This window comes from Mesoplodon mirus (genome assembly GCF_964341445.2).
Source record: "Mesoplodon mirus genome assembly, chromosome: 16".
Lineage (NCBI taxonomy): Eukaryota > Metazoa > Chordata > Mammalia > Artiodactyla > Ziphiidae > Mesoplodon > Mesoplodon mirus.
Window position 1 is genome coordinate 26,712,582 of NC_138992.1, and position 14,401 is coordinate 26,726,982.

A 14,401-nucleotide genomic window follows, 5' to 3' on the forward strand; every position below is an offset into this window, starting at 1 on the left:
ATGGATAAACAGGGCTTCATCAAAATTTAAAACTTCTACAATTCAAAAACAATAAAAAGACAAGCCACAGACTGCAAGAAAATCTTTGCAAAGCATGTATCTGATAAAGAACTTGTATCTGGAATACATAAGAACCTCTCAAAACTCGGTAAGAAAACAACTTAATTTTTAAAAAATGGGCAAAAGGTGTGAATAGACACTTCACCAAAGAAGATATACAATGGTAAATAAGTACATTGAAATAATGGTCAACATCATTAATCATCAGAGAAATGTAAATTAAAACAACACTTAGTGCTCGCTTTGGCAGCACATATAGTAAAATTGGAACAATACAAAGAAGATTAGCATGGTCCCTGTGCAAGGGTGACACACAAATTCGTGAAGCGTTCCATTTTTTTTTCACTTTGTTATACAGCAGAAACTAACACAACATTGTAAAACAATTATACTCCAATAAAGATGTTAAAAAAAAGAAACTTAAAAACCATTACACACATGTTAAAATGGCTCAAATTAAAAACACCAAGTACTGTCAAGTATGTGAAGCAACCATAACTCTCATACACTGGTAGTGGGAAGGTAAAATGATACAGCCATTTTGGAAAACAGTTGGCAGTTTCTTACAAAGTTAAACCAACATGTAGCATATGACCCAACCATTCTACTCTTAGGAATTTACCCAAGATAAGTGAAACCATACACCCATTCAAAAATGTGTTGTTTTTGAATAGCAGCTTTATTTTTAATAGCTCCAAACTGGAAACAACCCAAATGTACATCCACAGGTGAATGGATAAACAAATTGTGGTATATACATATAATAATAGAACACTACTCAACAGTAAAAAAGAATGAACTACTACTACAAGCAATAGCATGGATATATCTAAAAATAATTAAGCTGAATGAAAGAAGCCAGACCAAAAAAGAATATATACTATATGATACCATTTATTAAAAAAAAACTCTAGAAAATACAAACAAATCTCTAGTGACAGAAAATAGATCAGTGGTGCCTTGAGATGGGGCAGGAAGGGGTGGGAAGGATGGAGTACAAAGGAGCACGAGTAAACACTTTTGGAGGTACTGGATATACTTACTATTTTGATTGTGGTGATGGTTTCACAGGAATGTATATATTAATCAAAACTGATAAAACTTTACATTTAAAAAATGTACAGTTCATTTTGTGTCAACTGTAGCTCAAAAATCTAGTAAAAACCACCTAATAAGACATTAAAAAAACAGTATTATGTCACGAGTTTTCAGATTCTGATTAGAATCTTAAAAGAATTCATTAATACCATTATTTTATATTGATTATTTGTAACTATGGAGAGCCAATTTTCAGCAGGAAACTAAGTCAATTAGTTTGACAAGAAACATATTACAGAATTTCTCTAGGAATGGAACTGACTTCACAGCAGCATTTCAACACACCACAATAGCTAACTCTTACTCTAATACAAGCTTTCTTAGTGCTTTACATGTAATAACTCGTTTAATGCTCAGAACAACCCTATGAAGGACTGGAGGTAAGTATTATTTTATTCCTATTTCAGATAGGGAAACCAAGGCACAGAGTGGCTAAGTAAGCTGCCCGAAGACACAGAGCTGTTAAGTTACAGAAGTGGAATCTGAACCCAGGTAGTCTAATGATTGAGTCCTAAAAGATCACACTCATACTGCCTCCCTATGATTAAATCAAAAGATATGATTTATATAAAAGAAATGCTAAGGAACTGGGAACTAGTTAAAGCCGTGGCAACCACAGGATAAAAAAAATTCTCAAAAATGGCAAAACAGGTATTATTTTGCAGCCTTTTAAACACAGTCATTATTTCCAAATATTTCTTTACACATTTTAGTCACCTATACCATATACGTACTACATATATTATCCTAACAATCACTAATATAAATATTTCTTAAAATGAGTTTTGGCATAAGTTAGAGTTAAATATATTAAGTAACCATAAGTTTCCTCATTCAGAGACTCAAAATAAATACACAAGAGGTAAAAGGAAACTAAAATTTGTTAATTCTTGAGAGATGGTTATTTTTCCAGTACAGAGGTAGAGTAGATCCCATGTTAAATCAAGTCACAAGAAATTACAGGTATGTATATATATACACACACACACACACACACACACATACACACAGAGGAATGATGTTTCTGACAATGGAATTTTATGTTTTAGCTTTTCCTTGCCTTTCATCTGTCAAAGGAGGAAAATTACTGAGTAAACATTTAGAATCATGATTCTTAGGTCGGGGTAATTTGAATATATCAATGTATCATCCAACTTCTTAGCTTTCTCAACCAGCAAACTTAAGATACACTGAAGTTAACTTTTCTGTTCAAGGTGAGGCAAAAACTAATAACAAAGTCACAACTAAAACTTATCTTTCTCCTAGTCCATCAGTAAAAAGTTTCCAAGCAATCATTATAGTTGGTTAACACCAATATCTGGGGTAGAGTGATTCCATAAAACAAAAAAAGAAAATTTAATATTTTTTTCAAAATAAAAAAACAAACAGTATATTTGGACTTCAGTTCTATACATATTTACTTAAAAGGGAATAAAATGTAACTTCAGTAATAATGATCACAGAGCCAAATTAAAAGGATAGCTGTATGTTCCATCTACGCAAAACTGAGATGCTGACTTTTATTTTAAAATTATCTTAAATGGGTATAAGCAATGAAATTTAAAATATAACATAAATATTTAAATCTCCCTGGATAAATATACCATCACTGTACTAATATGCTATTTTTAAAAGTATTTCATGTGGATTAAAGGAGAGAGCACTGCTTTGTTTTCAATTACTAGATATGAGCAATAACCTCCTAAAGTCTTGAAAAGAGCATGTAATAATGTTCTCAACTAGTAAGATATTACACTGACTGGTTAAAAATTACATAATAAAAGATGGTGTTCACCTCTGATTGGGGGGATGGTATAGAAGCATGAAGGAACTAAGGTCTGTATCTCAATTTGAGTGGTGGCAACACCAGTTTATTTTACTGTATACACTGCTTGTGTACTATACCTTAATATGAAAGTTCAAAACAAAACAAAAATAATAAAAGCGAAACCAAACCAGAAAGCAAGGAAAATGCAGTTAACTCTTGCAGTACCTGATCCTAAACTGCTCTGTAGAGCCACTATTGCCAATCCCTTCTAAAGAAAGGCAAAACACTTTCTACTTCTAAGGTTAGAAGGGTGTAAAGGGCAAGTAGACTCTTTTCAGTAAGAAGAGTTCCAAAAGGCTCCCTTAGCAATGTTCATGCATTTTGTACATGTGCAGGTTGTATCGCCGTATGCGTTGAATGATTTTCTGAATGCCTATGCCTGGAGTTGGCCTACTAACTGAGAGGATGAAAAGAACGTGACTCTAAAATAAACTGAACGAAGAAAATATTAAGAATTTCACTGTTCAAGTAACTAAAATACTTCTGTCAAAAACATCCCCAAACAGCAATTTAACAGGATTCAAAAAATGCAACGTCTTTGACTCCTCCTTTCTCTTATCCCCTTACATGCAAACTGCCAAAAAGACCTAATTCCATTTCCCAATACTATCCACATTCTTCCCTATTTCCACTGCAATCTCCCTAGCATAAGCCTTTATTACTTCTTGCTGAACTATTGCAAAGTCTTTTTAATTGCAGTATTTTTCTCTTACTGCACCTATATTTTCTATTTTGTACCATAGTTATTTCTATATACTGTATTCATCCTGTACAATCCTTCCCGTGAGGATCCTATTCATCTGTTACCTCCAGTTACTATTTGCAAAATAAGACGTGAAAGAAAGGTTTGATTGCTTCAGTATGAGCAGAATGATGTGAACAATTAAGATAATGAACAAAAGCTTCATTTCAAAGCTAATTTGTAAAGAATAAAACTCTCAACCAAAAGAAAGCAAACTTCCCTAAATGAAGATTTAGCCTAAATTTTCAGAAAAATTATAAACAAAAAAAGAGAGCTAGAAAAGAGACCGTAGAGCACGTGGCATTAGGGAGAAAAGGGCAAAGAGGTGAGGAGATACTCTATCAGGATGTTTTGAAGGGAGAAGACATTTAATATTTAAGGACTGGGGAAAAGAGTCGGTCTCAGGATTTACATCAATGAAGAGTTGAGAATAAGTTTCATATAAAGGCTTGGTAACAACGGTCATCACCCTGACACAAATATTGCTATGTGTCATTGTTCAATAAGTATTTGTCAACTTGAATGACTTTAATGGTAACTAAAAATAAAATTTAAAGTTTTGTTCCAACAGTAAATCAGAAAGTGGGACTATTATTGACACCAGAATAGAATTCTCTCCTTAGCAATTAAGAATATCCTCATTCTGTGGAAAAGTTGCTTTTGTGATTAATAAAAGAGAAAAACTAATATTCACTGACTAGCTACTATGTGCCAAGCACTACTTAAGTATTATCTCACCATAAAACCATCTTATGAGATAGATATTATTGTTCTCTTTTCATAGAATTGAAGCAGAGAGTAAGCTCATGTTTCCATGTTCCCACACCCAATGATCTAGATTCAAATCTAGGTCTATTTAATTCAAAAGCCAAGAATACCTCACTAACAATAAACATTCTTAGTAATTCAGTGATGGTATTATAATTTCAAAGATAAATTTTCCAACCAATTGCAGCTGAAATGGGGGAAAATGCAATCATGTTAACCATCAAGCAACACTTTTTTTTTTTTTTTTTTGTGGTATGTGGGCCTCTCACTGTCGTGGCCTCTCCCATTGCGGAGCACAGGCTCCAGACACGCAGGCCCAGCGGCCATGGCTCACGGGCCCAGCCGCTCCGCAGCATGTGGGATCCTCCCGGACCGGGGCACGAACCCGTGTCCCTTGCATCGGCAGGCGGACTCCCAACCACTGCGCCACCAGGGAAGCCCAAGCAACACTTTTGATTTTATCAATTACACTGATTTGAAGGCAGGAATCAGTTCTTTGGGACCCATACTTACTTAATGTTCCAATCCATTTCAGCGTGTGTGTGTGTGTGTGTGTGTGTGTGTATCACACACATGTATATTTAGCACCTACTATGTAACAGATACTACCCCGGGTGATGGGAAACACTACTGACCCAGTACACAGAAACCCTGTGTATGCTGCTCAACTGTCACAAGCTAGTGACAATGCAAGGGACTAGGGAGGCAGGGCCCCATCAGTCTTGCTCAGTTGGTATTTCTAGATCTTAGCCAATGCTAAGCACATTGTAGGTACTGAAATATTTGTTGAACGAAGGGAAATTATCATTCCTTGAGCACTCAATATAGTTCTAGACAATGTACCTTCTATGGCCTCACTGGAATCCTAAAGACAAAGGAGGTGAGTTTCACTATTCCCATTTAACAGATGAGGCTCAACTGCTTGTGAAGTTCACATTCACTCACCCAGAAGTTAAAGAGACTGACTCCAAAGCCCAGGCTCTTCCCACACCATACATCCCATTTAAGAAACCTCTTCTTAAATTTTACACTCATTGCCTCAGTTGATTTTTGAAACACTCTCTAGATCACCAATCTGAGAAGTACACATCTTAAGCTACTTGCATTTTTACTCCGTCGAAATACTTTCTAGAACTGAGAAATGCTAATATAATCTAATTTTAAAATTAAAGTTTCCTTAAAAATTACTACAAAAATACAAAAACTTGAGATATAGCCGAAATAAAGTTCAGAACCATAAAGCAACCTACCCTCAGCGCTTTTGGACAAATGACATCTCTAGGAAATCAACAGGAATGACAGTTTGGCTGTGTCAAGTGAAAAAGATTCACCTACAACTTTAAAAAAGAATGCTGCATTAGAAACTGAAAGATTAAATGTATCCTTCCTCCCTGTAATTCCATGTAAACTGCTGGCGAGATCTTTTCAGTAGTCACTATATCACAAATTGTTAAATAAGCCAAGCCAAAATCTATGTTGGTACACGCTAAACAAGTCACTAATTGCTGTATTTCTAAAACTATATTTTTGAATTTTTTTAATACCAAAATTTGAAACACCATATAATCTAGTACAGAATATCCTCAAATTAAGTTTGTAAATCTCTGAAGTAGGTTAAGATATATCACAAGGCTCCAAAAATAAAACCACCTGACCTCACTTAAATTTGAAAAACCAAAGTTCGGTAGCGGCAAGAGAAGGGGAACTAGAAGTAGAACGTGAGAGCGAGCGAACACTGGACCATCTAAGGCAACTCAAAGTCAGGCCCTCAAATACCACTGAGGCTCCTACAAAGGCAAAGTAAAGTCTCCTGAAAGGCTCAAAAGGAACGAGTTTCATAACTAAAATGTTTTAACTTCAGATTATCCACTTGAAATTGTCTGATAAAAAAAAAAAATCATACCCACTGTACAGATGCGAAAAACAACAGGAGCGTTTTCAGGTTGCACAATCCGACGCCATATGTACGGCGTTTGGTGAAAACGCTCTCAATTGCTCCAAGTGGGTGCCGAGTGGACTGGGATTTGGATTTTAGAAAAATCTGCTTGGGAAGGAGCAAGGCCTGTAGAGGAAGGGCAGGAAGAACGGGCAAATTTCCCTGTGGGGGGCGAATCTGGGGACTCGGGAATTCCGCTTGCAGCCCCGCAGCACGGTCTCCCACGCGTGAGCCCGCATGGTCAGGGCTGCACGCCCGGGGCCCGCTCCGGGTCGCGGTACCCTCACCCCAGAGGTCACCCTGACCCGGAAACAGTACCATAGAGTAGCAGTCGGCCTCGGTGGGGGGAAACCGGGTGGAGGGGTGAAAAGGAAGGTGGGAGAGCGGGAAGTGCGGGGCAGAGACGAGGGCTAACTGGGGAAGGGCAGAGGACACCCCCCCGCCAAGACCCGGGTCCGGATCGGGATGGGGGTTGGGGAGGAAAGCCCCTCGGCGCGCGAGCCGCACACACTCACCTGCCCCTCCCCCTCCCCGCCCGCCCGGCGGAGGCTCCGAGCTGCCGCGGGCTGCGCGCGCACACAAGGCGCGCGCACGCGCGCTGCCGGTCGCTTCCTCGAGCTTGCGCTCCGCAGGTTCAGTCCCAGCCCCGCTCATTCAAAGCCGGGCGCGCACTCCGTCTCAGCCGCCGCTGCCGCCGCGCAGCTGCCATAGTCGCCCCGTCGTCGGGAAACCCTCCCCCAGCCCCACCTCCTGCCTCTCCTTAGCCCTCGAAGGCGGCTCTCAGTAGTCCCAAACTCTTGTTTCCGCACCCCGCCCCAGGTCCTGTCTGGCCCAATAGGCGAGAGGCTGCGGGTCCGGCGTCGGGGCTGAGAGCCAATGAGCGTTGGGGGCGGGGTGAGTGGCGGAGGCCGCAGTGGCAGCTGCCTGGGCTTCAGGAGTAGGGTTTTTGTGACCGTCGCTGGCTATACGGGCTGATTTTTTGGTGAGTGTCTGGGCTCGTCTTGTGTTGCTCTAGTTTCTATACACAGTGCCTCCGCTCCAACCATGCCCCCTTTCCTTAAACCCACAGAATCCCTCTACCAGATGGGACCAAGAGAAATACGTGTTTAGATTGCAAAAAATGAGGGAGTCGTAGCTGTCTCAAGATGATGGATCTGGCCAGATCTCAATCATTCCACAACTTTAGGGGTGCGAAGCGCTGAGTTTAATTCAGAATTTAGGCTCTTGCTGGTAATTTTTGATCGAATTTCCTTTAACTGGAAGTTAAAAAGTGGCACTTCACCGTGTCCCTGCATTTGTTCCTGGCTTACTTACCGAGCTAGCCACTCTTCCAAATTAAGGTGTTCTTTTTCTATGGTTCTCTCTTTGAAACCTGATTGTTTTTTGTTTCTTTTCATCCTGTATGCTGTTAAAAGACTAGGATCCTTTGCTATTGTGAGTAAGGGGCCCTCAGAAAAGTATCTGCTCCACTGTTGTAAAGTGACTGGTGAGGGAGGTTAGAAGTTTATACTGGTCAAAGACTGAAAGCTGTTCATGCAAATTGTTCCTCAACCAGCCTTTTTTTTTTTTTTTTTTTTTAACCTCTTTTTTGGCTACAACTACCTTTGTTCTGTCACCCTGACCAGCACTTACCTACCCGCTTAACTTTCCAGTACCTCCACTCCCTCCCCCCACCCCAGTCTATACCACATTTCTATTAATAATTTAACTTGTTTATCCTCAGGAGGGGAAGAAAAAGAATGTTTATTACTTTGATCTGGAATTATTCTGCGTAACCTTGGATAAGTTATTATATCCCTAAACTTCAGTTTCCTCATCAGTAAAATGGCCATAATAGTGCCTACTTCATGGCCAATGCTTACAAAGCTCTTAGGGCAGAGCCTGGTGCATAGCAAGCGTTCTTAAATAAGAGCTCTTACTGCCTGCTACTAGTACTGCATTACTACTAAATCATTCCCAGTAACTACAGCTCCCTGAGTCCACTTGACCCTCCACAGTCCCTTAAACACCTGTTCTAGCCCTTAAACTCTTCAAATGCCTAAATTCCAATAATTCAAAATTTCTAGAATTTTTTTTTGACTCCCAAAATCAAAAATCCAGGCTAGTTTACATCTTGATATGAACATGTTTTCAAAATGCTTTTCCTTAGTGACGTGTATCTTCGCTTCAAGTCATTTATTATATCCCTATGGTCTTTTCTTCCTTTCTTTAAAAATTATTCCTCAGTTTTCTTTATTAAATTTTCCATTTGCAAATGAAACAAAAGGTACATATTTTTCTAGAACAAATAGTGAATGCTTGTTTTCCAGCGCAACAACAAAACAAACAGAAAGCTTGCTAAAGACTGCAAACTTAAAATTTACTTTAAAAATACCTATAGGGCTTCCCTGGTGGCGCAGTGGTTGAGAGTCCGCCTGCAGCTGCAGGGGATGCGGGTTCGTGCCCCGGTCCGGGAAGATCCCACATGCTGCGGGGCGGCTGGGCCTGTGAGCCATGGCCATTGAGCCTGTGCGTCCGGAGCCTGTGCTCCGCAACGGGAGAGGCCACAACAGGAGAGGCCCGCATACCGCAAAAAAAAAAAAAAAAAAAAACCTATAAAAGAATATTTAAAAATCATCTTCAGTTGTTGAGTAGTAATCCCATAATTGGGGATCATAAGTGCCATAATTTGGGGTCTTGCTTGGGGACCACTCTTGGCAGTGTGCAATTTGAAGTCCTGTTCTCTGCCCAAGGCTTGGGTGGAGTGGGGAGGAGGACCACCAAATGTCAAGTGGGAGGAGCATAAGGGATAGAACTTGATATATGAAATATTTCTTTTTGGATTGCCTCTTTTTCATGGGGTACAGTTAATTATACCTGCTCTGTGTCAGGACCATTTTGCCCACTTTAAGTCTTTTGATTTGCCTGCCCAATCACCAGCTTGATTATTTTCATTCTATGAGCTTCCAACACACCACTTACTCTCCCAGTTCAAAGCCTGGATAGGCTTCCTTGTTCTGAATTCTCCAGCTGGCTCTGAGTAGTGTCTTGTCAACTGACCTCCCATCCCTGCCTGGGAGGTAGGGCAGACCTTGCAAACACAGCCCAGGGCTTCCAGGTCTTCCCCAACTCAGTTCCCTGGCTTTTCAGTAAAGGGATGGTTTTTTCTTTAAGCACAGTCTTAGACCTGCTGTTCTGACTTGGACATTAATGGCTTTTTATTGATGAGCAGCTGTTCACGGTTGAATACGGATCATAAAGTCACATTCATTTCTTGATCAAGCAAAACAAAGCCCTGTAGCTTATAGAGTGACAGTTTTGAACAGACACATTTGAAAGCAAAGGATTATCTGGTGATAATTTTAATGGATTGATTTATTGATCTTTCTCTTCTAGAGAATTTTGCTTGCTTTCAAAATGGTACATTTTAATATTATGGAAAACCATAATTTATTTTTTAATATCCATAATCACCATTTAATAGTTAGGATCAATTGCTTAATAGAGAAACCAAAAACCCTGAAGCAGCTTTTTAATTTCTTTTCTATTAAAAGAAAATTAACATTCTGTGAAGCATTTAAATAAATATGTTTCATCATTGTTTCTATAGCATATCTTCAATTAGTAGTAATTTTTATTGCTAAATACAGGAAGACCCAAGGTTTAAGAATAATTAAGAGTTAACCAAGTCCCTTCAGAAGATGCCTGGATAGGAATGGAGAAAAATAATCCATGTCTTTTTTTAGAAATGGATTCATATGAAAAAATGGGGTGAACTCTTCATTATTGTGTTTCAGTAGTGAGTTTCAGCAATGTAATACCTCTTGGCATTGTCCATATTGTTATCAGAGCTATAATATAATTCAGCTATATTATGAGTTAAGTAGACTTGATCTGAGCGGGCCTGGCAATCTAATGCCATTTATTATTTCTAACAGTAAATATGATTCATTCAACCAACATAACATAACAGTTTATAACATGTGAATTGAAAACTTAAAGCAACACTGAATCAACAATGAAAGCCTACTCCATTCAGCTACAGCATGATGGACATTACGACTTTGATCTTGAACAAGTTTGAGCCTTTTCTCACCTGCAAAATCAGGCTAATAATTCCTGCCTTATGGATTTATTTGGCAAAGTAAGTGGCATAATGTACATGGAAATGTGTTGGAAACAAAGCAATAAAATCAATGAAAGCTCTTAGGCGTACAGGTTTATCCTCTTCAAGTCCCTGAATCTTCTTTTAGCTCACAACAAGGAGCAGTGCCTCTAAGGAAAACAGAGGTGAATTTTGTGTCATCAGCAAGCAGAAATAGACATATTTATTAGTAACACGTTAAAAAGGGGAAAAGAGGAAGGAACACTCAACTTTGAAGCTGCGCTCTGATTTCACCCCCCACCTCCTTTGCCTCTTTGCTTTAAAGATGTATATGTATAACTGATTCACTTTGTTATAAAGCAGAAACTAACACACCATTGTGAAGCAATTATACTCCAATAAAGTTGTAAAAAAAAAAAAGATATAGAGTCAAAGAGCAGCTATTAGAACAAAAGCACCTACAGACCTACCCTTCCCTCTCCATGCTGTTTCTCACTACTCACTGGATATTTTTCTCAAAATAGTATCTGTTGCCAAATTTTGTCCATTTCTTCTTCTCAGTGTCTATTATTTTAGCACACCAGGATTATCATAATGATCTTTGATCCTCTAGTTCAGCTCAGTACATCACTGCATGATTAATAGAAATATTTTTCAAGCACATACTTCTTCATGCTAACGCTCCTGTTCAAAATAGAGATTTGTTGTTGTCCATTAATGCAAATTCACTCAGGAGGACACGTGTCTTGATTGTTGCTTTTGTTTTTTGTTTTTTGTTTTTTTTTTTGGCTGTGCAGTGTGTGGGATCTTAGTTCCTCGACCAGGGGTCGATCCCGCAGCCCCTGCAGTGGAAGCAAGGAGTCTTACCCACTGGACCGCCAGGGAAGTCCCTTGACTGTTGCTTTTTAATCTCTTAATTTCAAAGTGCTGCTCTTGGATCCTTCTCTGACCACCTCTGGCCCTTTAAAATATTAGACATATCAGCAATTCTTGTTAAAGGCATTTGTCTGTATAAGATGTACATTTCATACAGTGAAAATTACCTCCTCACAGTGAAATATGTATTCCTTGCCCTAATTTTTATTTGAAATTAAACCCTTTATAAGTGAGAATTAAATCCATATTATAATCATCCTAGAAGTTTTCAGTATAAAGAACTTATTTATTTTCTCTCTTCCTAGGGAGAATTTACATGTATGAAGGATCATTTGCTTAAATACGTACACTACTCTCAAGAAAAACCAAAGGAAAATATCTTGCCACATAGCCAGACACACTCATAAGTATCCTGCCCAAAAGGAATTATTTTTTTCTGCTCATAGGCACAGAGCCCATTACCATGGCAATCGTAACTAGTGGTCTCTAACTGGGTGTGGATTTTATACACTGTTATTTGAAGTGTTAAGGCAGTAAGTCAAGGTAAAGTGCAATTCCTGTTATATTTTGGTAGGATTTCTTTATCTCAGAAACCTCACAGAGGAAAAGTTTCATCATGCTGTCTATTCACTTGCTTGATTAAACAGTTTACTCAACACTTACCATGGGCATAATGTGTGCTAAGCATGTTAGAGGAATCAATGGAACACACGGCCCTTAACTGACGGGAATTTTCCTAATAAAATCAGCTTGTCAAGGGTAAACAGAATTCCTGGAAGAACAGCTTTTCCTAAAGAGCTTTCTAATTTTATCATGATCTGATCATAATAACTAGAGTAGTGTATCAAAGCCTGCAACTAGTGTGGTAAGAGGTTTGTAGCTGGGCAGACTGCCCACAAGTATTCGAGTATCAATACCTACTATAACACTGAGAGCAGGCCCCTTCTTTTTGGGTCTTACACATTGTGTGTGTAGCTGCTCTCTGGGGAGGCAGAGTTGGCGGGGATAAATCTTTATGTTTCTTTCACTAGAGATTGCACACTTCTTGTCAGCTGGTGCCAACCTGAGGAAGCTGAAAATGCCCACTGATGAGAATGCAAGAAGGGTGTGACCCTCCAATGGTTTCTTTTTTTTTTTTTTAATGTTTTTAAATTTATTTATTTATTTTTGGCTGTGTTTGGTCTTTGTTTCTGCGCGCGGGCTTTCTCTAGTTGCGGCGAGCCGGGGCTACTCTTCGTTGCAGTGCGTGGGCTTCTTATCGCGGTGGCTTCTCTTGTTGCAGAGCACAGGCTCTAGGCACGCGGGCTTCAGTAGTTGCAACACGTGGGCTCAGTAGTTGTGGCTTGCGGGCTCTAGAGCACAGGCTCAGTAGTTGTGGCACGTGGGCTTAGTTGCTCCACGGCATGTGGGATCTTCCCGGACCAGGGATCAAACCCGTGTCCCCTGCATTGGCAGGCGGATTCTTAACCACTGGGCCACCTGGGAAGTTCCCCTCCAATGGTTTCTGATGGGTTTCCCAAACCAAATACACATGGATTCAGATCAAGGTTTAAGCATCTCTGTTTTGGAGGATACAGATAATAACTTCAAAAGTGTATGAGCTGGGACTTCCCTGGTGGTGTAGTGGTTAAGAATCTGCCTGCCAATACAGGGAACACGGGTTCGAGCCCTGGTCCGGGAAGATCCCACATGATACAGAGCAACTAAGCCCGTGCACCACAACTACTGAGCCTGCGCTCTAGAGCCCGCGAGCTGCAAATACTGAAGCCCACACGCCTAGGGCCTGTGCTCCACAAGAGAAGCCACCGCAGTGAGAAGCCCACACACCGCAACGAAGAGTAGCCCCTGCTCACCGCAACTAGAGAAAGCCCACGCGTAGCAACCAAGACCCAGCACAGCCAAAAAAATAAAAAAATAAAAAATGTATGAGCTATTTGAAACAATTTCCTTGCCCTGGCATTGCCTCTGCCCACCTCCCCCTGTAGAAAGGATGAATTCCCTATTCTCTTGTTCCTTTCATGTTTTGCCACCTCAGGAATCTGATGAAACCAGAAGATGTATCAGTTAGGATTAGGACTCTGGCCGAGTAGCAATGAAACCCTGAAAAAGAAAAGGCTGGTATGGTCAGGGGCCCAAACTGATTTTACCTGAGTTCTCTGTACCCTCCCAAAAGGGGCTGGCATTTGTTTTCCTGGTGCAAGGAGACGTCTTGCTCCATTAGGCGGGAAAAACAGGAAAGGATGAGGAAGGGCAAAGGGATGCATAATAGCCATCTTTTAAGTAAAGTTCCTAGAATATGCCACAAGATTGTTTATAAAAACTCACTGTACAGGGCTTCCTTGGTGGCGCAGTGGTTGAGAGTCTGCCTGCTGATGCAGGGGACACAGGTTTGTGCCCCGGTCTGGGAGGATCCCACATGCTGCGGAGCGGCTGTGCCCGTGAGCCATGGCCGCTGAGCCTGCGCGTCCAGAGCCTGTGCTCCGCAACGGGAGAGGCCACAGCAGTGAGAGGCCCGCGTACCGGAAAAAAAAAAAAAAAAAAAAAAAAAAAAAAAACCTCACTGTACACAAATTGGTCATTTCTCACTGCACTCACTGCTGAGAAAGTCTTTGTTCTTCGTGGCCCTGTACCTGGCCAGTGATTCTAATAATTAACACTCACATTGTGTTCATTACATGCTAGGTACTGTTCTGGAACAATAAGGAGCCTAATGGTTTATGGGCCAGCGAATGACATAATATAGGCAACATTAGGGTATAACAATAACAGGAGTGTCTACCTTTTACTGAGAGCTTACCACCTGTTGGGCACTGGATTAGGTGCCTTATATGTGATAATCGGTCCTCAAATACCACACTGCAAGGTAGATATTTGCCACATTTTATAGGTGAAGATACTGAAAATAAAGGAGACTAAGAACTTGCCTGAGGGCATAGAGGGGGTAAAATTTAAACTGGAGTTTGAACATGAATTGGGACCTAAATATGTGTTTCTAAAAACTCTCTTCAC

General features: G+C 40.2%; 1 protein-coding gene and 1 long non-coding RNA gene across 6 annotated transcripts in view; one reads left to right on the forward strand and one right to left on the reverse strand.

Moving 5' to 3' along the window:
* The window catches only part of EBAG9 (estrogen receptor binding site associated antigen 9), a 32,336-nt gene extending 25,264 nt beyond the window's left edge, over positions 1-7,072 (reverse strand). Inside the window, exons 1-2 of one of the 4 annotated variants that reach the window (XM_082600709.1) lie at positions 6,948-6,967; positions 5,747-5,827 (exon numbers count right to left, since the gene is read on the reverse strand). The gene's annotated coding sequence lies outside the window, so the exon portion shown is untranslated. Of the gene's footprint in view, positions 1-5,746; positions 5,828-6,399; positions 6,722-6,947 lie in introns of those variants that run through there. The other 3 variants (XM_082600708.1, XM_082600710.1, XM_082600707.1) reach the window with 3 other exon arrangements.
* Positions 7,073-7,363: 291 nt separating this feature from the next.
* The window catches only part of LOC309791760, a 41,036-nt gene continuing 33,998 nt past the window's right edge, over positions 7,364-14,401 (forward strand). For both annotated transcript variants that reach the window (XR_014291565.1, XR_014291566.1), the window contains exon 1: positions 7,364-7,414. This is a non-coding gene — a long non-coding RNA (uncharacterized lncRNA). The remainder of the gene's footprint in view (positions 7,415-14,401) is intronic.